Genomic DNA, 23,806 nt, shown 5'->3' on the forward strand with positions numbered 1-23,806 from the left:
GCCTAGCTGTAAGCAAGACCCCCACGCACACTTCCACACACATACACACCCCGCGATGTTCCGGCCATCGAAATGGTCTTCTTTCCTCCCCCCACCGATACAACAAAGTCTTTAGGGGAATGCACCAAAATACACCCACCTTTTGATGATGAAGTCTTTCCCTCCTTCTACACTGGATAGTTGTTGTTCTTTTCCCCCTCTCTCCAACTCTTTGTAAAAGTAATAAAGTTGATGAATTTTCCATTCTCCTCCTCTCCCTCTGGATGAATTGGAATTGTAGTAAGCCCCTTCCTCCTCTTCCTGGGCTGTTTCACAGGGCTCACAAAGGCCTTCCAGGCAGGAGCAACAGCAGGTAGCTCCTTCTCTCACTGCTCCAGGCTCCAAATGATCAGGCCACGCCTCCAAAGCTCCACCATTGGTCCACAGAACTCTTTTTGGGAGGAAACTAAAACATTAAATCGTGTCCCCCCGACACACCAACATTTTCAAGGCCTTTTTTTTTGGTGTTTTTGTTTTTTATTTAGTTTTTTTTTGGGCACTAAAATCATATTTTTTTTTCTCCAAGTGCCCCCTATAAAAGGGGAGGGGGACACTAAAAACACAGGCAATTAAAACAAATTAAACTTTAAAACATAAAATCAAATTAAAATTTGGTTGCCGGGCATGATGATGCACTCCAGTCCCTCCGGTGCCCACCTCTCGGGGAAGGCCACGAGCGTACCGGTGGACACCGCGTGCTCCATCTCCAAGGACACCCTGGCGCGGATGTACGCGCGGAAGAGAGGCAGGCAGTCAGGCTAAACGACCCCCTCGACTGCCCGCTGCCTGGACCGGCTGATGGCACCCTTGGCCGTGCCCAGGAGCAGTCCGCGAGGAGGCCCTCGGACCTACCCGCTCCCCTCCGCACAGGGTGCCCAAAGATCAGGAGTGTGGGACAGAAGTGCAGCCAGAAATTGAGGAGCAACCCCTTTAAATAATAAAACAGGGGCTGCAACCTCGTGCATTTGATAAAAACATGGAACACGGATTCTTACAGACCGCAGAAATTGCAGGCGGCCTGGGAGCCCATGACCCGGCTTAAAAATTTATTGCACGGCACTGCTCCATGCACCACCCTCCAGGCAAAGTCCCCGATAAATAATGGGAGGACTCCCGCGTAGAGTGCCCTCCATCGGGGACCCCCGCCTCCTCCGGACGGCAAGTTGGTACGCCATGGCGTGTCCGGTTGGCAGGCGAGGATGGCAAAGTTGAGAGTGTGCAGGAGCAGCCCGTACAGGAAACCCCTCCGCGCGGAACTGAAAGGCAGGGAGGGGATTTCCCCGAGGTGGCTCAAGTTGTGAGGCGCCGGGTTCCAAGGGAGGTTCCGGGGTTTGGCGCCGATGAGGAAATCCGTCCGGACGGGGATCAGTTCGGACGGGATCTCCCCACGTACCTGAGCCTCCTCGATGCACCTAACGGAGTCAGGGCCCAGAGCTGTTTTTAGTGACTCGATGGCATTCGCCGCGCGGCGTACGTCGGCCGAATTTATGCGCCGCGCCAGTATATCTGGTGCCATCCAGCCCGCTCCTCCGCCATCGAGAAGGTCCCTGACACTGGTCACCTCACCAGCCACAGCCCTCTCGTCCGACTGCCACCTAAAACCTCGGTCGTGGAGGTACGGATTCCCGAGCAGCGGCTCCTGCAGGACAGCCGCCACTCCAGCCGGTGGAGAGCTGCGCTTGGTGGAGACTTTGTTCCAGACCCTGGTGAGTTCCTTGTAAAAGACAGGCAACTCCTGGACGGCGGTCCTGACGCCCCCCATGCTCACAAACAGGAGCTGCGTGTCGTAGTTGAGGCCGTGCTGCTGGCGGAAGAAATACGTCGTCAGAGCACGCCACCTAGGAGGGGGCTCGACGTAAAGGTATCTCTGCAGGGTCTGAAGACGGAAAGTCGCGAACTGGGTGCTGACGCACACCAACGACTGACCGCCCTCCACAAGCGGGAGACTCAAGACCGCGGCAGAGACCCAGTGCTTCTTGTTGTTCCAGAAGAAGTCCACCAGCTTCTTCTGTATCTTGGTGACAAACGCAGGGGGAGGGGTCAAAGTGACCAGCCGGTACCACAGCATGGCGGCCACCAGCTGGTTTATGACTAGCGCTCGAGCCCTGGAGGACAGCACTCGGAACAGTCCTGTCCAGCGCCCTAGGCGAGCGGTGACCTTGGCCTCCAGCACTTGCCAGTTCGCCGGCCAGGCTTCCTCGTCGGGGCTAAGGTAGACTCCCAGATAGAGGAGATGGGTCGTGCTCAAGGCAAAAGGCCTGAGCTCCTCTGGCAGGGAGTCCACCCGCCACTGACCCACCAGGCGTCCGGAACATTTCTCCCAGTTGATCCTGGCGGAGGATGCGTCCGAGTAAATCTCCTGGCACTCACGCATCCTCCGCAGGTCAGCGGGATCCTCTACTGCGAGGAGCACGTCATCAGCGTAAGCTGAGAGGACGACCTCCACGCCCGGCCCTTGCAGAGCCAGTCCCGTCAACCTCATCCGCAGGAGGCGCAGGAAAGGCTCCACGCAGATGGCATATAACTGGCCGGACATGGGGCATAACTGGCCGGACATGGGGCATCCCTGGCGCACCCCTCTACCAAAGCGAAGGGGCGTCGTCAAGGACCCGTTAACCTTAATCAGACACTCCGCGGCGGCGTACAAAAATCGGATCCGGGCGACGAAATGTGTCCTGAACCCGAAAGCGTGCAGAGTCCCGAACAGATAATCGTGATCCACTCTGTTGAACGCCTTCTCTTGGTCGAGAGATAGGAAGGCGACTGACAGACCAGCCTCCTGGGAATGATGGGTGAGGTCCCGGACCAGATGGACGTTATCATGGATTGTCCGGCCCGGGACCGTGTAGGACTGGCCGGGGTGGATCATGTGGTCCAGCACGGCGCCAAGGCGAGCAGACATAGCCCTGGCGAAGATTTTGTAGTCCGTGCTGAGGAGGGCGACCGGGCGCCAGTTCTTAAGGAGGCGGAGATCGCCCTTCTTAGGCAGCAGGACGATGACTGCCCTGCGCCAAGAGAGGGGCATCTCCCCGGTCGGCAGACTTTCCCCCAGGACCCGCGCGTAGTCGCCCCCCAGGACGTCCCAGAACGCTCTGTGGAACTCCACGGTCAGCCCGTCCAGCCCCGGGGCTTTTCCCCTCGAGAGCCGGTCGAGGGCGCCGGTCAGCTCTGACAGGCTCAGCGGAGCTTCCAGATTTTCGGCGCCCTCCGGGCTGACCTGCAGCAGGTCCTCCCACAAAACTCTACGCGCTTCCTCGCTGGACGGCTCCGGAGAGAACAGAGCCCCGTAATATTCACGGGCCCTGTTGTTGACACCCTCCGGATCCGAGATGAGAGAGCCATCGTCGGCCAGCAGCGTCAAGAGCTGCTTACGGACACTCTATCTTTTTTCCAGCGAGTAGAAGAAGGGGGAGCCGCAGTCCAGATCCCGCAGGAACCGGATCCGCGACCTCACAAACGCGCCTCGGGACCCGACGAGCTGCAGGTCCTTCAGCGCGGCATTCTACGCTTCATACACCATCCGCAGGGCCGGGTCCTCGACGACTTGACCGAGACGGGACTCCAAGTCGAGCACCTCTTTTTCTAGGCGCCCGACCCTGGCCGACCGCCTCTTGGTCGACCCCCTCGTGTACTCTTGACAGAAGACGCGGACGTGAGCCTTGCCCACATCCCACCATAGCCTCAAGGAGGGGAAGCCCCCCTGCTTCCTTCTCCAGTCGGCCCAGAAACGACGGAACGAGTCCTGGAACCGCACGTCCTCCAGCAGCTGGTTGTTAAAATGCCAGTACGCGGACCCCGTCCTCGCGCGGAGTGAAGCGAGCTCCGCCCACACCAGGTGGTGGTCCGAACACGGCACCGGCCGCATGGAGTCCGCCGGGACGCAGGAAACGTATGCCCGAGACACGTCAAGGCGGTTGATTCTGGACTATCCTATTCCAGGCCTCACCCAAGTAAAGGCGCTGGAGTCGGGGTGGAGATTTCGCCAGACGTCCACCAAGTCGAAGGACCCGACAAGGTCCCTCAACTTCTCGATCGCCGTCATGCTCTGCGGGGCACCGGAGCGGTCCCTCGCCTCGAGGGTGCAGTTAAAATCCCCCCCCGAGGACAATGCAGTCGCCGACGTCGATGGAGCCAAGAAGAGCGGACACTTCTTCGAAGACGTGCGCTTGCTGCGGACTGGGCTGAGGGGCGTACACGTTCACGAGATGGAACGGCCCGTCCCCCAGGTGAACCGTGACGTGCAGCAAGCGGCCTGGCACGGGCTCCTCGACCCCCAAGATCTCCGGCTGAAATTGCGGGCCCAGCAAGATGGCCAACCCATTAGAAGTGGCGGTGAGGTGGCTCATGCGGACCTCTCCTTGCCATTCCAGGAGCCACGTGGCTTCGTCTCCCGGAACGATGTGGGTTTCTTGCAGGAAGCACACCGCATATTTCCCCTCCCGCAGGAGCGAAAATTTGTTAAATCTACGGTGTGCCTCTCTGCCTCCGTTGATGTTGAGGCTGGCTATGGTTATCTTCATGACTAGAGCATAGTGCAACCTCTACCTAACCTATTGTGGGGGGGGGGGAGTGGAGTCGTTTTTTGACCTCCACTCCCTCAGCAGCCCAGCGAGGAACCTTTTGAGCCGGCGCAGCTCAAGGCTTTGCGCCTTTGATAAGGGCCCGCCCGCGGCCATGGTTTTAGCGGCGGCGCGGACGGACGCGATGAGCAGCCCCGTCTCGGACCATTTTTCCCGGGCCAGATGGCCTCGGTTGCGGCGACCCCGGCTCTGGACCAAAAAGTCCCGGAGTTCCTTTGCAGGAATGAGAGGGGACTCAGCGGAGGGCACGAGGAGATCCACCGCCTCACTGGCGATGGACTCGAGATCTTCTCCCGAGTCCCCCACCGAGTCCCCGTCCCCCTCCGGGAGGTCGCCGCCAGCAGCCGGCCCGTCGACCGCAAGAGGTACGGCAAAACGGTCCGGCCGCTCCATCCGACCCTGGCTCTGCCCCGATCCCACCCCCAGGATCATCGGCAGAGGAGTCCCCACTGGGCTCTTTTAAAAGTGGTGCTGGGTCGGGAAGCGACAGCGGAAGGGGTTCCTCCTCCACCCCAGGAGCCGGGGAACACGGAGAGACCTGGTCAAAGAAATGTTCCAGGTCCTCCAAGTACCCCAGCTCCAAAGTAGGGGGCGAGGGTTGGTGTTCTACCCCCTCCCCGCCGCCACCCCCCGGCCCAGCGTGTGGATGTATGTTAAAATGTTTTAAATTTTCATTTTCTGCCAAGTCAAGCAAGTCCAGGGGGAAGTTGGATAAAGGCTGGGCGGGCTCAGGTTCGGCCTTTTCGGCCCCACTCGCCTCAGTCCCCGGGACGCTCGACCCGGCGGCAATGCATTCCTCCACTGGCCCCGCGCCCCCCACGACAGGCAGATCTTCCATGCCATCCCCGGGAGGCAGAGGCTGGGCAGCCTCGACTGCCCCACCCTCCCCGGGGACAGATTCCTCTTGCCTATGGCGCAGTTTGGGGGCGCTGGTGGGGGACGTGGGACACGCGGCGGGCACCTCTGCGGTATTGGTCAAGGGCTCGGGCACAGGGTCAGGGCACCCCGCGCTCGCCGATGACTGGGTTGGGCTGAGCGTGGTGATCAAACTGTCTGGCGCACTGAGGGGACCCGCCTCAAGATGTTTCGCCTTCCTCCGCGCCTTCTTTCCGATCGGACGCACTCCCTCCCCCCCGCCGGAGGCCGTGAAAACAAAAGGCCCCCGACGATGCCCGCGCACCCACAGCTCCCGGCAAGCGGACACTACTAGGGGGAGGGGTGGCGGCGGCGCCAGCCTTGGCCGCCCTCGGTGGTTTGGCGGCCTTGGAGGCGGGTCAGTTCATCCCTACAGGCATGGCAAGGCACGCCGTCCGATGTTCAGAAGAAGCAGTAGGTAATCCCCTCATGCACCACATTAAAACTACCCTCTGTCGTCTCCTCCCGCACCAGCCGGACAAAGAGCTGGCGGCAGAAGGAGAACACGTGGCGCAGGCTGCTCTCCCTGAGGCCGAGCGGTATGGGGTTGATCCCTGACCTTACCTCCCTCAGTTGGTGTAGGTGAGGGAGGAGGAGCCCAGCGGGAACAAAGGGCGGGATGTTAGAAAGGATGACCCTCTGCGCGGTGGCCTCGAGAGGGTCCACCGGCAGGAACGTCCCGCCCACCGTGAGCCCCTTTTCAAGTGCCAGGGATACCGCCTGCTCCGACCCCAGGAAGAATACAGCCTTCCAAGACATCTTGGAGGCTGCGACAATGGCCGAGGGGCCGACTACCCCAGCCATCGCCCGCACGCACTCCTCGATGCTCATTGTGGGGTGAGTGTAGCTCTTGACCCCGTGTTTTTTTGTTATCAGTCTGAATGGTGGCAGGGCAGCAGGAGACGCAGGAGGCGCCGTGGATGTGGACGCCGCCTGCGCATATGTCCTTGCTGGCCCTGCCACTGGCGTGGATGGGGTCGCCATCACGGGGTCCCTTTAAGGGCTACATCCACCCCAAAGTCACAGGCCTTAATGGTCTTAAGTTGGCCTCGTTTAAGTGTATGAGCAGAGGAGCTCACAATGAGGCACACCTCTCCCCTAGTTGACAATTGGGGAGGGGCCTTGCTTCCTCTGCTCAGTTGTCTTAATTGTTTTTTTTTTCAATTAGGAGGAAAGGGCTCTCAGAGAGAGAGGGGAGAGACAGAAAGAGAGAGAAAGAGTGTGTGGGGTGGGAAAGAGGGAAGCTGTGAGGGCAGGTCTCCCCTCACAGCGATGGGTGGGTGTTTCTTGGGGTGCAGCCCCCAGATGATGGAAAAAAAGCAAGACACAGTCTTTAGGATGGTCTTTTGGTGGGGGGAGAAGATGTCTTCACCTGGGGCAGCTGGAGCCACCCAGGCACACTCTCCCAATGATGTTAAATAGGGTGATTAGTAATACTTCAGCCAGGGAGCTCCAGCTATCCCAGGCTAGGCAATTAGGGAGGGGTGCTTCAGTGCTGTGTGGGGCCTAGCTGTAAGCAAGACCCCCACACACACTTCCACACACACACACCCCCCGCGATGTTCCGGGCCTCGAAGAAATCTTTTTTTCTCCCCCCACCGATACAACAAAGTCTTTAGGGGAATGCACCAAAACACACGCACCTTTGGTTGATGAAGTTTCTCCCTCCTTCTACACTGGATAGTTGTTGTTCTTTTCCCCCTCTCTCCAGCTCTCTGTAGAAGTAATAATGATGTTGAATTTTCTGCTCTCCTCCTCTCCCTCTGGATGAATTGGAATTGTGGTAAGCCCCTTCCTCCTCTTCCTGGGCTATTTCACAGGGCTCACAAAGGCCTTCCAGGCAGTAGCAACAGCAGGTAGCTCCTTCTCTCACTGCTCCAGGCTCCAAATGATCAGGCCACGCCTCCAAAGCTCCACCATTGGTCCACAGAACTCTTTTAGGGAGGAAACTAAAACATTAAATCATGGCCCCCCGATCTGGGGGACACACCAAACATTTTCAAGGCCCTTTTTTGTGTGTGTTTTTTTTTTGTGTTTTTGTTTTTTTTAATGTTTTTTTTGGGCACTAAAATCATATTTTTTTTCTCCAAGTGCCCCCTATAAAAATGGAGGGGGACACTAAAAAAAACACCGGCAATTAAACAAATTAAACTTTAAAACATAAAATCAAATTAAAATTTGGTTGCCGGGCATGATGATGCACTCCAGTCCCTCCGGTGCCCACCTCTCGCGGAAGGCCGCGAGCGTACCGGTGGACACCGCGTGCTCCATCTCCAAGGACACCCTGGCGCGGATGTACGCGCGGAAGAGATGTAGGCAGTCAGGCCGAACGACCCCCTCGACCGCCCGCTGCCTGGACCGGCTGATGGCACCCTTGGCCGTGCCCAGGAGTAGTCCTACGAGGAGGCCCTCAGACATACCCGCTCCCCTCCGCTCAGGGTGGCCAAAGATCAGGAGTGTGGGACTGAAGTGCAGCCAGAATTTCAGGAGCAGCCCCTTTAAATAATAAAACAGGGGCTGCAACCTCGTGCATTCGATAAAAACATGGAACACGGACTCTTCCAGACCGCAGAAATTGCAGGCGGCTTGGGAGCCCGTGAACTGGCTTAAAAATTTATTGCACGGCACTGCTCCGTGCACCACCCTCCAGGCCAAGTCCCCGATAAATAGTGGGAGGACTCCCGTGTAGAGTGCCCTCCATCGGGGACCCCCGCCTCCTCCGGACGGCAAGACGGTACGCAATGGTGTTTCCGGACGGCCGGCGAGGATGGCAAAGTTGAGAGTGTGCAGGAGCAGCCCGTAAAGGAAACCCCTCCACGCGGAACTGAAAGGCACGGAGGGGATTTCCCCGAGGTGGCTCAAGTTGTGAGGCGCCGGCTCCCGAGGGAGGTTCCGGGATTTGGCGCCGATGAGGAATTCCGTCTGGACGGGGGCCAGTTCGGACGGGATTTCCCCACGTGCTTGAGCCTCCTCGATGCACCCAACGGAGTCAGGGCTTAGAGCTGTTTTTAGCGACTCGATGGCATCGGCCGCGCGGCGGACGTCAGCCGAATTTACGCGCCACGCCAGCGTGTCTGGCGCCATCCAGCCCGCTCCTCCACCATCGAGCAGGTCCCTGACCCTGGTCACCTCACTAGCCACAGCCCTCTCGTCCGACTGCCACCTAAAACCTCGGTCGTGGAGGTACGGATTCCTGAGCAGCGGCTCCTGCAGGACAGCCGCCACTCCAGCCGGTGGAGAGCTGCGCTTGGTGGAGACTTTGTTCCAGACCCTGATAAGTTCCTTGTAAAAGACAGGCAGTTCCCGGAAGGCGGTCATGACGCCCCCCGAGCTCACAAACAGGAGCTGCGTGTCGTAGTTGAGGCCGTGCTGCTGGCGGAAGAATTACGTCGCCAGAGCACGCCACCTAGGAGGGGGCTCGACGTAAAGGTATCTCTACAGGGTCTGAAGACGGAAAGTCGCGAGCTGGGTGCTGACGCACACCAACGACTGACCGCCCTCCCCAAGCGGGAGACTCAAGACCGCGGCAGAGACCCAGTGCTTCCTGTTGTTCCAGAAGAAGTCCACCAGCTTCTTCTGTATCTTGGTGATAAACGCAGGGGCAGGGGTCAAAGTGACCATCCATTACCACAGCATGGCGGCCACCAGCTGGTTTATGACTAGCGCTTGACCCCTGTAGGACAGCACTCGGAGAAGTCCTGTCCAGCGCCCTAGGCGAGCGGCGACCTTGGCCTCCAGCTCTTGCCAGTTCGCCGGTCAGGCTTCCTCATCGGGGCTAAGGTAGACTCCCAGATAGAGGAGATGGGTCGTGCTCCAGGCAAAAGGCCTGAGCTCCTCCGGCAGGGAGTCCACCCGCCACTGACCCACCAGGAGTCCGGAACATTTCTCCCAGTTGATCCTGGCGGAGGATGCGGCCGAGTCAATCTCCTGGCACTTACGCATCCTCCGTGGGTCAGCGGGATCCTCTACCTCCACGCCCGGCCCTTGCAGAGCCAGTCCCGTCAACCTCGTCCGCAGGAGATGCAGGAAAGGCTCCACGCAGATGGCATAAAACTGGCCGGACATGGAGCATCCCTGGCGCACCCCTCTCCCAAAGCGAAGGGGCGCCGTCAAGGACCCGTTAACCTTTATCAGACACTTCGCGGCGGCGTACAAAAGTCGGATCCGGGCGACAAAATGCGTCCCAAACCCAAAAGCGCGCAGAGTTCCGAACAGATAGTCATGATCCACCCTGTCGAACGCCTTCTCTTGGTCGAGAGATAGGAAGGCGACCGACAGACCAGCCTCCTGGGAATGATGGATGAGGTCCCGGACCAGATGTATGTTATCGTGGATTGTCCGGCCCGGGACCGTGTAGGACTGGTCGGGGTGGATCATGTGGTCCAGCACGGCGCCAAGGCGAGCAGACATCGCCCTGGCGAAGATTTTGTAGTCCGTGCTGAGGAGGGAGACCGGGCGCCAGTTCTTAAGGAGGCGGAGATCGCCCTTCTTATGCAGCAGGACGATGACTGCCCTGCGCCAAGAGAGGGGCATCACGCCGGTCGCCAGACTTTCCCCCAGGACCCGCGCCGTGGATGTGGATGCCGCCTGCGCATATGTCCTAGCTGGCCCTGCCACCAGCGTGGATGGGGTCGCCATCACGGGGTCCCTTTAAGGGCTACACCCACTCCAAAGTCACAGGCCTTAATGGTCTTTAATTGGCCTCGTTGGTGTTTTGAGCAGAGGGAGCTCTTAATGGGGCATACCTCTCCCCTAGTTAACGAATGGGGAGGGGCCTTGCTCCCTCTGCTCAGTTGTCTTAATTGTTTTTACAATTAGGCGGAAAGGGCTCTCAGAGAGAGGGGAGAGACAGAGAGAGAGGGCGAAAGAGAATGGGGGGTGGGAAAGAGGGAAGCTGCGAGGGCAGGTCTCCCCTCACAGCGATGGGTGGGTGTTTCTTGGGGTGCACTCCCCAGATGGCAAAAAACACAGTCTTTGTAGATGGTCTTCGGGTGGGGGGAGAAGATGTCTTCACCTGGGTTAGCTGGAGCCACCCAGGCACACACTCCCAACGATGTTTAATAGGGTAATTAATGATTCTTCAGCCAGGTAGCTCCAGCTATCCCAGGCTAGGCAATGGGGGAGGGGTGCTTCAGTGGTGTGTGGGGCCTAGCTGTACGCAAAACCCCCACACACACTTCCACACACACACACCCCCCGCCATGTTCCGGCCCTCAAATTATCTTCTTTCCTCCCCCCACTGATACAACAAAGGCTTTTGGGGAATGCACCAAAACACACCCACCTGTCAAAGATTGTAGAAATGGCTCTCCCTCCTTCCACACTGGATGGTGTTTTCTCAGGTTGTTCTTTTCCCCCTCTCTCCAACTCTCTGTAGTAGTAAAAAATGATAAATTTTCTGCTTTCCTCCTCTCCCTCTGGACGTTGAATTGTAGTAAGCCAGCCCTCTCCTCCTCTTCCTGGGCTGGTCTCAGGGTTCATTCTGGGTCTTCCAGACAGGAGCTTCAGCAGGGAGCTCCTTCTCTCTCAGCAGCACAGCTCCTAGTGAATAGGCCACGCCTCCAAAGCTCCACCATTGGTCCACAGAACTCTTTTTTGGGAGAAAATTATAACATGAAATCATTAAATCATGTCCCCCCGATCTGGGGGGTGCACCAAACATTTCCAAGGCACTTTTTTGTGTTTTTTTAAAGTTTTTTTTGGGGCACTAAAATCATATATTGTTCCTCCAAGTGCCCCCTATAAAAGGAGAGGGGGACACTAAAAACACCGGCAATTAAAACAAATTAAACTTTAAAACATAAAATCAAATTAAAATTTGGATGCCGGGCGTGATGATGCACTCCAGTCCCTCCTGTGCCCACCTCTCGCAGAAGGCCGCAAGCGTACCGGTGGACACCGCGTGCTCCATCTCCAAGGACACCCTGGCGCGGATGTACGCGCGGAAGAGAGGCAGGCAGTCAGGTTGAACGACCCCCTCGACCGCCCGATGCCTGGACCGGCTGATGGCACCCTTGGCCGTGCCCAGGAGCAGTCCTACGAGGAGGCCCTCGGACCTACCCGCTCCCCTCCGCACAGGGTGCCCAAAGATCAGGAGTGTGGGACTGAAATGCAGCCAGAATTTCAGGAGCAGCCCCTTTAAATAATAAAACAGGGGCTGCAACCTCGTGCATTCAATAAAAACATGGAACACGGACTCTTCCAGACCGCAGAAATTGCAGGCGGCCTGGGAGCCCGTGAACTGGCTTAAAAATTTATTGCACGGCACTGCTCCGTGCACCACCCTCCAGGCCAAGTCCCCGATAAATACTGGGAGGACTCCCCCATAGAGTGCCCTCCATCGGGGGCCCCCGCCTCCTCCGGATGGCAAGATGGTACGCCATGGCGTGTCCGGACGGCAGGCGAGGATGGCAAAGTTGAGAGTGTGCAGGAGCAACCCGTACAGGAAACCCCTCCGCGCGGAACTGAAAGGCACGGAGGGGATTTCCTTGAGGCGGCTCAAGTTGTGAGGCGGCGGCTCCCGAGGGAGGTTCCGGGGTTTGGCGCCGATGAGGAATTCCGTCCGGACGGGGGTCAGTTCGGACGGGATCTCCCCACGTGCTTGAGCCTCCTCGATGCACCTAACGGAGTCTGGGCCCAGAGCTGTTTTTAGCGACTCGATGGCATCGGCCGCGCGGCGGACGTTGGCGGAATTTAGGCGCCGCGCCAGCGTGTCTGGCGCCATCCAGCCCGCTCCTCCGCCATCAAGCAGGTCCCTGACCCTGGTCACCTCACCAGCCACAGCCCTCTCGTCCGACCGCCACCTAAAACCTCGGTCGTGGAGGTACGGATTCCCGAGCAGCGGCTCGTGCAGGACAGCCGCCACTCCAGCCGGTGGAGAGATGCGCTTGGTGGAGACTTTGTTCCAGACCCTGGTGAGTTCCTTGTAAAAGACAGGCAACTCCTGGAAGGCGGTCCTGACGCCCCCCAAGCTCACAAACAGGAGCTGCGTGTCGTAGTTGAGGTCGTGCTGCTGGCGGAAGAAATACGTCGCCAGAGCACGCCACCTAGGAGGGGCCTCGACGTAAAGGTATCTCTGCAGGGTCTGAAGACGGAAAGTCGCGAGCTGGGTGCTGACGCACACCAATGACTGACCGCCCTCCCCAAGCGGGAGACTCAAGACCGTGGCAGAGACCCAGTGCTTCCTGTTGTTCCAGAAGAAGTTCACCAGCTTCTTCTGTATCTTGGTGACAAACGCAGGGGGAGGGGTCAAAGTGACCAGCCGGTACCACAACATTGCTGGTTTATGACTAGCGCTCGACTCCTGTAGGACAGCACTCGGAGCAGTCCTGTCCAGCGCCCTAGGCGAGCGGCGACCTTGGCCTCCAGCTCTTGCCAGTTCGCCGGCCAGGCTTCCTCGTCGGGGCTAAGGTAGACTCCCAGATAGAGGAGATGGGTCGTGCTCCAGGCAAAAGGCCTGAGCTCCTCCGGCAGTGAGTCCACCCGCCACTGACCCACCAGGAGTCCGGAACATTTCTCCCAGTTGATCCTAGCGGAGGATGCGGCCGAGTAAATCTCCTGGCACTCACGCATCCTCCGCAGGTCAGCGGGATCCTCTACCGCGAGGAGCACGTCATCGGCGTAAGCCGAGAGGACGACCTCCACGCCCGGCCCTTGCAGAGCCAGTCCCGTCAACCTCGTCCGCAGGAGGCGCAGGAAAGGCTCCACGCAGATGGCATATAACTGGCCGGACATGGGGCATCCCTGGCGCACCCCTCTCCCAAAGCGAAGGGGCGCCGTCAAGGACCCGTTAACCTTAATCAGACACTCCGCGGCGGCGTACAAAAGTCGGATCCGGGCGACAAAATGCGTCCCGATCCCGAAAGAGCGCAGAGTTCCGAACAGATAGTCGTGATCCACCCTGTCGAACGCCTTCTCTTGGTCGAGAGATAGGAAGGCGACCGACAGACCAGCCTCCTGGGAATGATGGATGAGGTCCCGGACCAGATGGATGTTATCGTGGATTGTCCGGCCCGGGACCGTGTAGGACTGGTCGGGGTGGATCATGTGGTCCGGCACGGCGCCAAGGCGAGCCGACATCGCCCTGGCGAAGATTTTGTAGTCCGTGCTGAGGAGGGAGACCGGGTGCCAGTTCTTAAGGAGGCGGAGATCGCCCTTCTTAGGCAGCAGGATGATGACTGCCCTGCGCCAAGAGAGGGGCATCTCCCCGGTCGCCAGACTTTCCCCCAGTACCCGCGCGTAGTCGCCCCCCGGAACGTCCCAGAACACCCTGTGGAACTCCACGGTCAGCCCGTCCAGCCCCGGGGCATTTCCCCTCGAGAGCCGGTCGAGGGCACCGGTCAGCTCCGCCAGGCTTAGCGGAGCTTCCAGATTTTCGGCGCCCTCCGGGCCGACTTTCGGCAGGTCCTCCCACAAAACTCTACGCGCTTCCACGCTGGACGGCTCCGGAGAGAACAGAGCCCCGTAATATTCCTGGGCCCTGTTGTTGACGCCCTCCGGATCTGAGACGAGAGAGCCGTCGTTGGCCAGCAGCGTCAAGAGCTGCTTACGGACACGCTGTCTTTTTTCCAGCGAGTAGAAGAAGGGGGAGCCGCGGTCCAGATCCTGCAGGAACCGGATCCGGGACCTCACGAACTCGCCTCGGGACCCGATGAGCTGCAGGTCCTTCAGCGCGGCCTTCTTCGCTTCGTACACCATCCGCAGGGCCGGGTCCTCGACGACTTGACCGAGACTGGACTCCAGGTCGAGCACCTGTTTTTCTAGGCGCCCGACCCTGGCCGCCCGCCTCTTGGTCGACCCCCTCGCGTACTCTTGACAGAAGACGCGGACGTGAGCCTTGCCCACGTCCCACCATAGCCTCAAGGAGGGGAAGCCCCCCTGCTTCCTTCTCCAGTCGGCCCAGAAACAATGGAACGAGTCCTGGAATCGAACGTCCTCCAGCAGCTGGTGGTTAAAATGTCAGTACGCGGACCCCGTCCTCGCGCGGAGCGAAGCGAGCTCCGCCCACACCAGGTGGTGGTCCGAACACGGCACCGGTCACATGGAAGCCGCCGGGACGCAGGAAACGTACGCCCGAGACATGTAAAGGCGGTCGACTCTGGACCATCCTACTCCAGGCCTCACCCAAGTAAAGGCGCTGGAGTCGGGATGGAGATTTCGCCAGACGTCCACCAAGTCGAAGGACCCGAGCAGGTCCCTCAACTTCTCGATCGCCGTCATGCTCTGCGGGGCACCGGAGCAGTCCCTCGCCTCGACGGTGCAGTTAAAATCCCCCCCGAGGACAATGCAGTCGCCGACGTCGACGGAGCCAAGAAGAGCGGACACTTCTTCAAAGAAGCGAGTTTGCTGCGGGCCGGGCTGAGGGGCGTACACGGTCACGAGATGGAGCGGCACATCCCCCAGGCGAACCGTGACGTGCAGCAAATGGCCTGGCACGGGCTCCAAGACCCCCAAGATCTCCGGCTGAAAATGCGGGGCCAACAAGATGGCCACCCCACAAGAAGTGGCGGTGAGGTGGCTCATGCGGACCTCTCCTCTCCATTCCAGGAGCCACGTGGCTTCGTCTCCCGGAACGGTGTGGGTTTCTTGCAGGAAGCACACCGCATATTTCCCCTCCCGCAGGAGTGAAAAATTGTTAAATCTACGGTGTGTTTCTCTGCCGCCGTTGATGTTGAGGCTGGCTATGGTTATCTTCATGACAAAAGCATAGTGCAACCTCTACCTAACCTATTGAGGGGGGTGGAGATGAGTCGTTTGTTGACCTCCACTCCTTCAGCAGCCCAGCGAGGAACTTTTTGAGCCGGCGCAGCTCAAGTCCTTGCGCCTTTGATAAGGGTCCGCCCGCGGCCATGGTTTTAGCGGCGGCGCGGACAGAAGCGATGAGCAGCCCTGGCTCGGACCATCTTTCCCGGGCCAGATGGGTTCGGTTGCGGCGACCCTGGCTCTGGACCAAAAAGTCCCGGAGTTCCTCTACAGGAATGAGGGGGGACTCAGCGGCGGGCACGAGGAGATCCACCGCCTCACTGGCGATGGACTCGAGATCTTCTCCCTCGTCCCCCACCGAGTCCCCGTCCCCCTCCGGGTGGTCGCCGCCTGCAGCCGGCCCGTCGACTGCACGAGGTACGGCAAATGGCCCGGCCGCTCCATCCGGCCCTGGCACTGCCCCGATCCCACCCCCAGGATCGTTGACAGAGGAGTCCCCACTGGGCTCTTTTAAAAGCGGTGCTGGGTCAGGAAGTGACAGCGGAAGGGGTTCCTCCTCCGCCCCAGGAACCGGGGAACACGGAGAGACCTGGCCAAAGTAATGTTCCAGGTCCTCCAAGTACCCCAGCTGCAAAGTAGGGGGCGAGGGTTGTTGTTCTTCCCCCTCCCCGCCGCCACCCCCCGGCCCAGCGTGTGGATGTTCTGTGAAATTATTGTCATTTTCAGTTTCTGCCGAGTCGAGCAAATCCCGGGGGAAGTTGGATATTGGCTGGGCAGGCTCAGGTTCGGCCTTTTCGGCCCCGCCCGCCTCAGTCCCCAGGACGCTCGACCCGGCGGCTACGCATTCCTCCGTTGGCCCCACGCCCCCCACGATAGGCAGATCTTCCACGCCATCCCCGGGAGGCAGAGGCTGGGCAGCCTCGACTGTCTCACCCTCCCCGGGGACAGACTCCTCTAGCCTACAGCGCAGCTTGGGGGCGCTGGTGGGGGACGCAGGACACGCGGCGGGCACCGACTCCTCCGCGGAGGGATGTTGTTCCCCCTCCGCCTCATTGGAGCGGCGCCTCCTTTTGTTCCTGTGGGGGCGCGGAGGCAGGGTGACCTCCATGTCTGCCGAGGCCTCCCACTCCACTCCCCCCTTTTTCTTATCTTGCCCGCGCCCGAGCCCCTCTGTGATATTGGTCAAGGGCTTGGAACGGGCTCAGGGCACCCCGCGCTCGCCGGTGACAGGGTTGGGCTGAGCGCGGTGATCAGACTGTCTGGCGCACTGAGGGGACCCGCCTCAAGATGTTTCGCCTTCCTCCGCGCATTCTTTCCGCTCGGACATTCTCCCTCTCCCCGCCGGAGGCCGTGAAAACAAAGGCCCCCGACGATGCCCGCGCACCGACAGCTCCCGGCACGCGGACGCAAATAGGGGGAGGGGTGGCGGCGGAGCCAGCCTTGGCCGCCTTCGGTGGTTTGGCGGCCTTGGAGGCGGGGCAGTTCTTGCGAACGTGCCCCACCTCCCTGCAGGCATGGCACCGCACGCCGTCCGACGTCCAGAAGATGCGGTAGGCAGTCCCCTCGTGCACCACATTAAAATTGCCCTCCGTCATCTCCTCCCGCGCCAGCCGGACAAAGAGCTGGCGGCGGAAGGAGAACACATGGCGCAGGCTGTTCTCCCTGAGGCCGAGCGGTATGGGGTTGATCCCCGACCTTACGTCCCCCAGTTGGTGTAGGTGAGGGAGGAGGAGCTCAGCGGGAACAAAGGGCGGGACGTTTGAAATGACGGCCCTCTGCGCGGTGGCCTCGAGAGAGAGAGTCCACCGGCAGCAACGTCCCGCCCACCGTGAGCCCCTTTTCGAGGGCCAGGGACACTGCCCGCTCCGACCCCAGGAAGAATACAGCCTTCCCAGACATCTTGGAGTCTGCGACAATGGCCGAGGGGCCGACTACCCCAGCCATCGCCCGCACGCACTCCTCAATGCTCATGGTGGGGTGAATGTAGCTCCTGACCCCGTGTTTTTTTTGTTATAAGTTTGAATGGTGGCAGGGCAGCAGGAGGCGCAGGAGGCGCCGTGGATGTGGACGCCACCTGCGCATATGTCCTTGCTGCCCTGCCACCGGCGTGGATGGGTTCGCCATCATGGGGTCCCTTTAAGGGCTACACCCACCCCAAAGTCACAGGCCTTTATGATCTTTAATTGGCCTCGTTGGTGTTTTGAGCAGAGGAAGCTCTTAATGGGGCACACCTCTCCCCTAGTTAACGAATGGGGAGGGGCCTTGCTCCCTCTGCTCAGTTGTCTTAATTGTTTTACAATTGGGAGGAAAGGGCTCTCAGACAGAGAGGGGAGAGACAGAGCGAGAGGGCGAAAGAGAATGGGGGGTGGGAAAGAGGGAAGCTGCGAAGGCAGGTCTCCCCTCACAGCGATGGGTGGATGTTTCTTGGGGTGCACTCCCTAGATGGCAAAAAACACAGTCTTTGTAGAATGGTCTTCGGGTGGGGGGAGAAGATGTCTTCACCTGGGGTAGCTTGAGCCACCCAGGCACACACTCCCAACGATGTTTAATAGGGTGATTAATAGTTTTCAGCCAGGTAGCTCCAGCTATCCCAGGCTAGGCAATGGGGGAGGGGTGCTTCAGTGGTGTGTGGGGCCTAGCTGTAAGCAAGACCCCCACATACACACACACCCCCCGCGATGTTCCGGCCCTCAAGTTATGTTCTTTCCTCCCCCCACCGATACAACAAAGTCTTTCGGGGAATGCACCAAAACACACCCACCTGTCGAAGATTGTAGAAATGACTCTCCCTCCTTCCACACTGGATGGTGTTTTCTCAGGATGTTTTTTCCCCCTCTCTCCAACTCTCTGCAGTTGTAATAAGTGATAAATTTTCTGCTCTCCTCCTCTCCCTCTGGATGTTGAATGTGTAGTAAGCCAGCCCTCTCCTCCTCTTCCTGGGCTGGTCTCAGGGTTCACTCCAGGCCTTCCAGACAGGAGCAAAAGCAGGGAGTTCCTTCTCTCTCAACAGCAGAGCTCCAACTGAATAGGCCACGCCTCCAAAGCTCCACCATTGGTCCACAGAACTCTTTTTTGGGAGAAAATTAAAACATGAAATCATTAAATCGTGTCGCCCCGATCTGAGGGGCGCACCAAACATTTCCAAGGCCCTTTTTTGTGTTTTTTTTTGTTTTTGTTTTTTTGGTTTTTTTAAAGTTTTTTTTTGGGCACTAAAATCATATATTTTTCCTCCAAGTGCCCCGTATAAAAGGGGAGGGGGACACTAAAAACACCGGCAATTAAAACAAATTAAACTTTAAAACATAAAATCAAATTAAAATTTGGATGCCGGGCGTGATGATGCACTCCAGTCCCTCCTGTGCCCACCTCTCGCGGAAGGCCGCGAGCATACCGGTGGACACCGCGTGCTCCATCTCCAAGGACACCCTGGCGCGCATGTCCGCGCGGAAGAGAGGCAGGCAGTCAGGTTGAACGACCCCCTCGACCGCCCGCTGCCTGGACCGGCTGATGGCACCCTTGGCCATGCCAAGGAGCAGTCCTACGAGGAGGCCCTCGGACCTACCCGCTCCCCTCCGCACAGGGTGCCCAAAGATCAGGAGTGTGGGACTGAAGTGCAGCCAGAATTTCAGGAGCAGCCCCTTTAAATAATAAAACAGGGGCTGCAACCTCTTGCATTCAATAAAAACATGGAACACGGACTCTTCCAGACCGCAGAAATTGCAGGCGGCCTGGGAGCCCGTGAACCGGCTTAAAAATTTATTGCACGGCACTGCTCTATGCACCACCCTCCAGGCCAAGTCCCCGATAAATACTGGGAGGACTCCCGCATAGAGTGCCCTCCTTTTGGGACCCCCGCCTCCTCCGGCCGGCAAGATGGTACGCCATGGCGTGTCCGGACGCCAGGCGAGGATGGCAAAGTTGAGAGTGTGCAGGAGCAGCCCGTACAGGAAACCCCTCCGCGCAGAACTGAAAGGCACGGAGGGGATTTCCTCGAGGCGGCTCAAGTTGTGAGGCGCCGGCTCCCGAGGGAGGTTCCGGGGTTTGGCGCCGATGAGGAATTCCGTCCGGGCGGGGGTCAGTTCGGACGGGATCTTCCCACGTGCTTGAGCCTCCTCGATGCACCTAACAGAGTCAGGGCCCAAAGCTGTTTTTAGCGACTCGATGGCATCGGCCGCGCGGCGGATGTTGGCGGAATTTAGGCGCCGCGCCAGCATGTCTGGCGCCATCCAGCCCGCTCCTCCGCCATCGAGCAGGTCCCTGATCCTGGGCACCTCACCAGCCACAGCCCTCTCGTCCGACCGCCACCTAAAACCTCGATCGTGGAGGTACGGATTCCCGAGCAGTGGCTCCTGCAGGACAGCCGCCACTCCAGCCGGTGGAGAGATGCGCTTGGTGGAGACTTTGTTCCAGACCCTGGTGAGTTCCTTGTAAAAGACAGGCAGCTCCTGGAAGGCGGTCCTGACGGCCCCCAAGCTCACAAACAGGAACTGCGTGTCGTAGTTGAGGCCGTGCTGCTGGCGGAAGAAATACGTCGCCAGATCACGCCACCTAGGAGGGGGCTCGACGTAAAGGTATCTCTGCAGGGTCTGAAGACGGAAAGTCGCGAGCTGGGTGCTGACGCACACCAACGACTGACCGCCCTCCCCAAGCGGGAGACTCAAGACCGCGGCAGAGACCCAGTGCTTCCTGTTGTTCCAGAAGAAGTCCACCAGCTTCTTCTGTATCTTGGTGACAAACGCAGGGGGAGGGGTCAAAGTGACCAGCCGGTACCACAACATGGCGGCCACCAGCTGGTTTATGACTAGCGCTCGAACCCTGTAGGACAGCACTCGGAGCAGTCCTGTCCAGCGCCCTTGGAGAGCGGTGACCTTGGCCTCCAGCTCTTGCCAGTTCGCCGGCCAGGCTTCTTCGTCGGGGCTAAGGTAGACTCCCAGATAGAGGAGATGGGTCGTACTCCAGGCAAAAGGCCTGAGCTCCTCCGGCAGGGAGTCCACCCGCCACTGACCCACCAGGAGTCCGGAACATTTCTCACAGTTGATCATGGCAGAGGATGCGGCCGAGTGAATCTCCTGGCACTCACGCATCCTCCGCAGGTCAGCGGGATCCTCTACCGCGAGGAGCACGCCATCGGCGTAAGCCGAGAGGACGACCTCCACGCCCGGCCCTTGCAGAGCCAGTCCCGTCAACCTCGTCCGCAGGAGGCGCAGGAAAGGCTCCACGCAGATGGCATATAACTGGCCGGACATGGGGCATCCCTGGCGCACCCCTCTCCCAAAGCGAAGGGGCGCCGTCAAGGACCCGTTAACATTTATCAGACACTCTGCGGTGGCATACAAAAGTCGGATCTGGGCGACGAAGTGCATCCCGAACCCGAAAGCGTGCAGAGTCCCGAACAGGTAGTCGTGATCCACCCTGTCGAACGCCTTCTCTTGGTCGAGAGATAGGAAGGCGACCGACAGACCAGCCTCCTGGGAATGATGGATGAGGTCCCGGACCAGATAGATGTTCTCGTGGATTGTCCGGCCCGGGACCGTGTAGGACTGGTCGGGGTGGATCATGTGGTCCAGCACGGCGCCAAGGCGAGCAGACATCGCCCTGGCGAAGATTTTGTAGTCCATGCTGAGGAGGGAGACCGGGCACCAGTTCTTAAGGAGGCGGAGATCGCCCTTCTTAGGCAGCAGGACGATGACTGCCCTGCGCCAAGAGAGGGGCATCTTCCCGGTCGCCAGACTTTCCCCCAGGACGTCCCAGAACGCCCTGTGGAACTCCACGGTCAGCCCGTCCAGCCCCGGAGATTTTCCCCTCGAGAGCCGGGCGAGGGCACCGGTCAGCTCCGCCAGGCTCAGCGGAGCTTCCAGATTTTCGGTGCCCTCCGGGCTGACCTTCGGCAGGTCCTCCCACAAAACTCTACGCGCTTCCTCGCTGGACGGCTCCGGAGAGAACAGAGCTCCGTAATATTCACGGGCCCTGTTGTTGACGCCCTCCGGATCCGAGACGAGAGAGCCGTCGTCGGCCAGCAGCGTCAAGAGCTGCTTACGGACACTCTGTCTTTTTTCCAGCGAGTAGAAGAAGGGGGAGCCGCGGTCCAGATCCCGCAGGAACCGGATCCGCAACCTCACGATCGCGCCTCGGGACCCGACAAGCTGCAGGTCCTTCAGCGCGGCCTTCTTCACTTCGTACACCATCCGCAGGGCCGGGTCCTCGACGACTTGACCGAGACGGGACTCCAGGTCGAGCACCTCTTTTTCTAGGCGACCCGACCCTGGCCGCCCGCCTCTTGGTCGACCCCCTCGCGTACTCTTGACAGAAGACGCGACGTGAGCCTTGCCCACGTCTCACCATAGCCTCAAGGAGTGGAAGCCCCCCTGCTTCCTTCTCCAGTCGGCCCAGAAACGACGGAACGAGTCCTGGAACCGCACGTCCTCCAACAGCTGGTTGTTAAAATGCCAGTACGCGGACCCCGTCCTCGCGCGGACCGAAGCGAGCTCCGCCCACACCAGGTGGTGGTCCGAACACGGCACCGGTCGCATGGAGGCCGCCGGTACGCAGGAAACGTACACCCGAGACACGTAAAGGCGGTCAACTCTGGACCATCCCACTCCAGGCCTCACCCAAGTAAAGTCGCTGGAGTCGGGATGGAGATTTCGCCAGACGTCCACCAAGTCGAAGGTCCCGACCAGGTCCCTCAACTTTACCATCGCCGTCATGCTCTGCGGGGCACCGGAGTGGTCCCTCGCCTCGACGGTGCAGTTAAAATCCCCACCGAGGACAATGCAGTCACCGACGTCGACGGAGCCAAGAAGAGCGGACACTTCTTCGAAGAAGCGCGTTTGCTGCGGTCCGGGCTGAGGGGCGTACACATTCACGAGATGGAGCGGCACGTCCCCCAGGTGAACCGTGACGTGCAGCAAGCGGCCTGGCACGGGCTCCTCGACCCCCAAGATCTCCGGCTGAAAATGCGGGGCCAAAAAGATGGCCACCCCACAAGAAGTGATAGTGAGGTGGCTCATGCGGACCTCTCCTTGCCATTCCAGGAGCCACGTGGCTTCGTCTCCCGGAACGGTGTGGGTTTCTTGCAGGAAGCACACCGCATATTTCCCCTCCTGCAGAAGCGAAAAATTGTTGAATCTACGGTGTGCGTCTCTGCCGCCGTTGATGTTGAGGCTGGTTATGGTTATCTTCATGACAAAAGCATAGTGCAGCCTCTACCTAACCTATTGTCGCTGGGGGAGTGGAGTCGTTTGTTGACCTCCAATCCTTCAGCAGCCCAGCGAGGAACCCTTTGAGCCGGCGCAGCTCAAGGCCTTGCGCCTATGATAAGGGCCCGCCCGCGGCCATGGTTTTAGCGGCAGCGCGGACGGACGCGACGAGCAGCCCTTGCTCGGACCATCTTTCCAGGGCCAGATGGGCTCGGTTGCGGCGACCCTGGCTCTGGACCAAAAAGTCCCGGAGTTCCTTTGCAGGAATGAGGAGGGTCTCAGCGGCGGGCACGAGGAGATCCACCGCCTCACTGGCGATGGACTCGAGATCTTCTCCCTCGTCCCCCACCGAGTCCCTATCCCCCTCCGGGAGGTCGCCGCCAGCAGCCGGCCCGTCGACCGCACGAGATACGGCAAATGGCCCGGCCGCTCCATCCGACCCTGGCTCTGCCCCCATCCCACCCCCAGGATCGTCGGCAGAGGAGTCCCCACTGGGGTCTTTTAAAAGTGGTGCTGGGTCAGGAAGTGACAGCGGAAGGGGTTCCTCCTCCGCCCCAGGAACCGGGGAACACGGAGAGACCTGGCCAAAGTAATGTTCCAGGTCCTCCAAGTACCTAAGCTCCAAAGTCGGGGGCGAGGGTTGTTGTTCTTCCCCCTCCCCGCCGCCACCCCCCGGCCCAGCGTGTACAGAATCGTTAAAATTATTCATAATTTCTGTTTCTTCCGGGCCGAGCGACACCCGGGGGAAGTTGGTTAATAGCTGGGCGGGCTCAGGTTCGGCCTTTTCGGCCCCGCCCGCCTCAGTCCCCGGGACGTTTGATCCGGCGGCAATGCATTCCTCCGCTGGCCCGACGCCCCCCACGACAGGCAGATCTTCCACGCCATCCCCGCGAGGCAGAGGCTGGGCAGCCTCGACTGTCTCACCCTCCACGGGGGCAGATTCCTCCTGCCTACGGCGCAGTTTAGGGGCGCTGGTGGGGGACGCGGGACAAGCGGCGGGCACCGACTCCTCCGCGGAGGGATGTTGTTCCCTCTCCGCCTCATTGGAGCGGCACCTCGTTTTGTTCCTGGGGGGGGCGCGGAGGCAGGGAGACCTCCATGTCTGCCGAGGCCTCCCGCTCCACCCCTCCCTTTTTCTTTTCTTGCCCACGCCCGAGCCCCTCTGTGATACTGGTCAAGGGCTCGGGCACGGGCTCAGGGCACCCCGCGCTCGCCGATGTCAGGGTTGGGCTGAGCGCGGTGTTCAAGCTGTCTGGCGCACTGAGGGGACCCGCCTCAAGATGTTTCGCCTTCCTCCGCGCCTTCCTTCCGATCGGACGCTCTCCCTCCCCTCCGCCGGAGGCCGTGAAAGCAAAGGCCCCCGGCGATGCC

This window comes from Pristiophorus japonicus, chromosome 14 (genome assembly GCF_044704955.1).
Source record: "Pristiophorus japonicus isolate sPriJap1 chromosome 14, sPriJap1.hap1, whole genome shotgun sequence".
In the NCBI taxonomy this organism is placed as follows: domain Eukaryota; kingdom Metazoa; phylum Chordata; class Chondrichthyes; family Pristiophoridae; genus Pristiophorus; species Pristiophorus japonicus.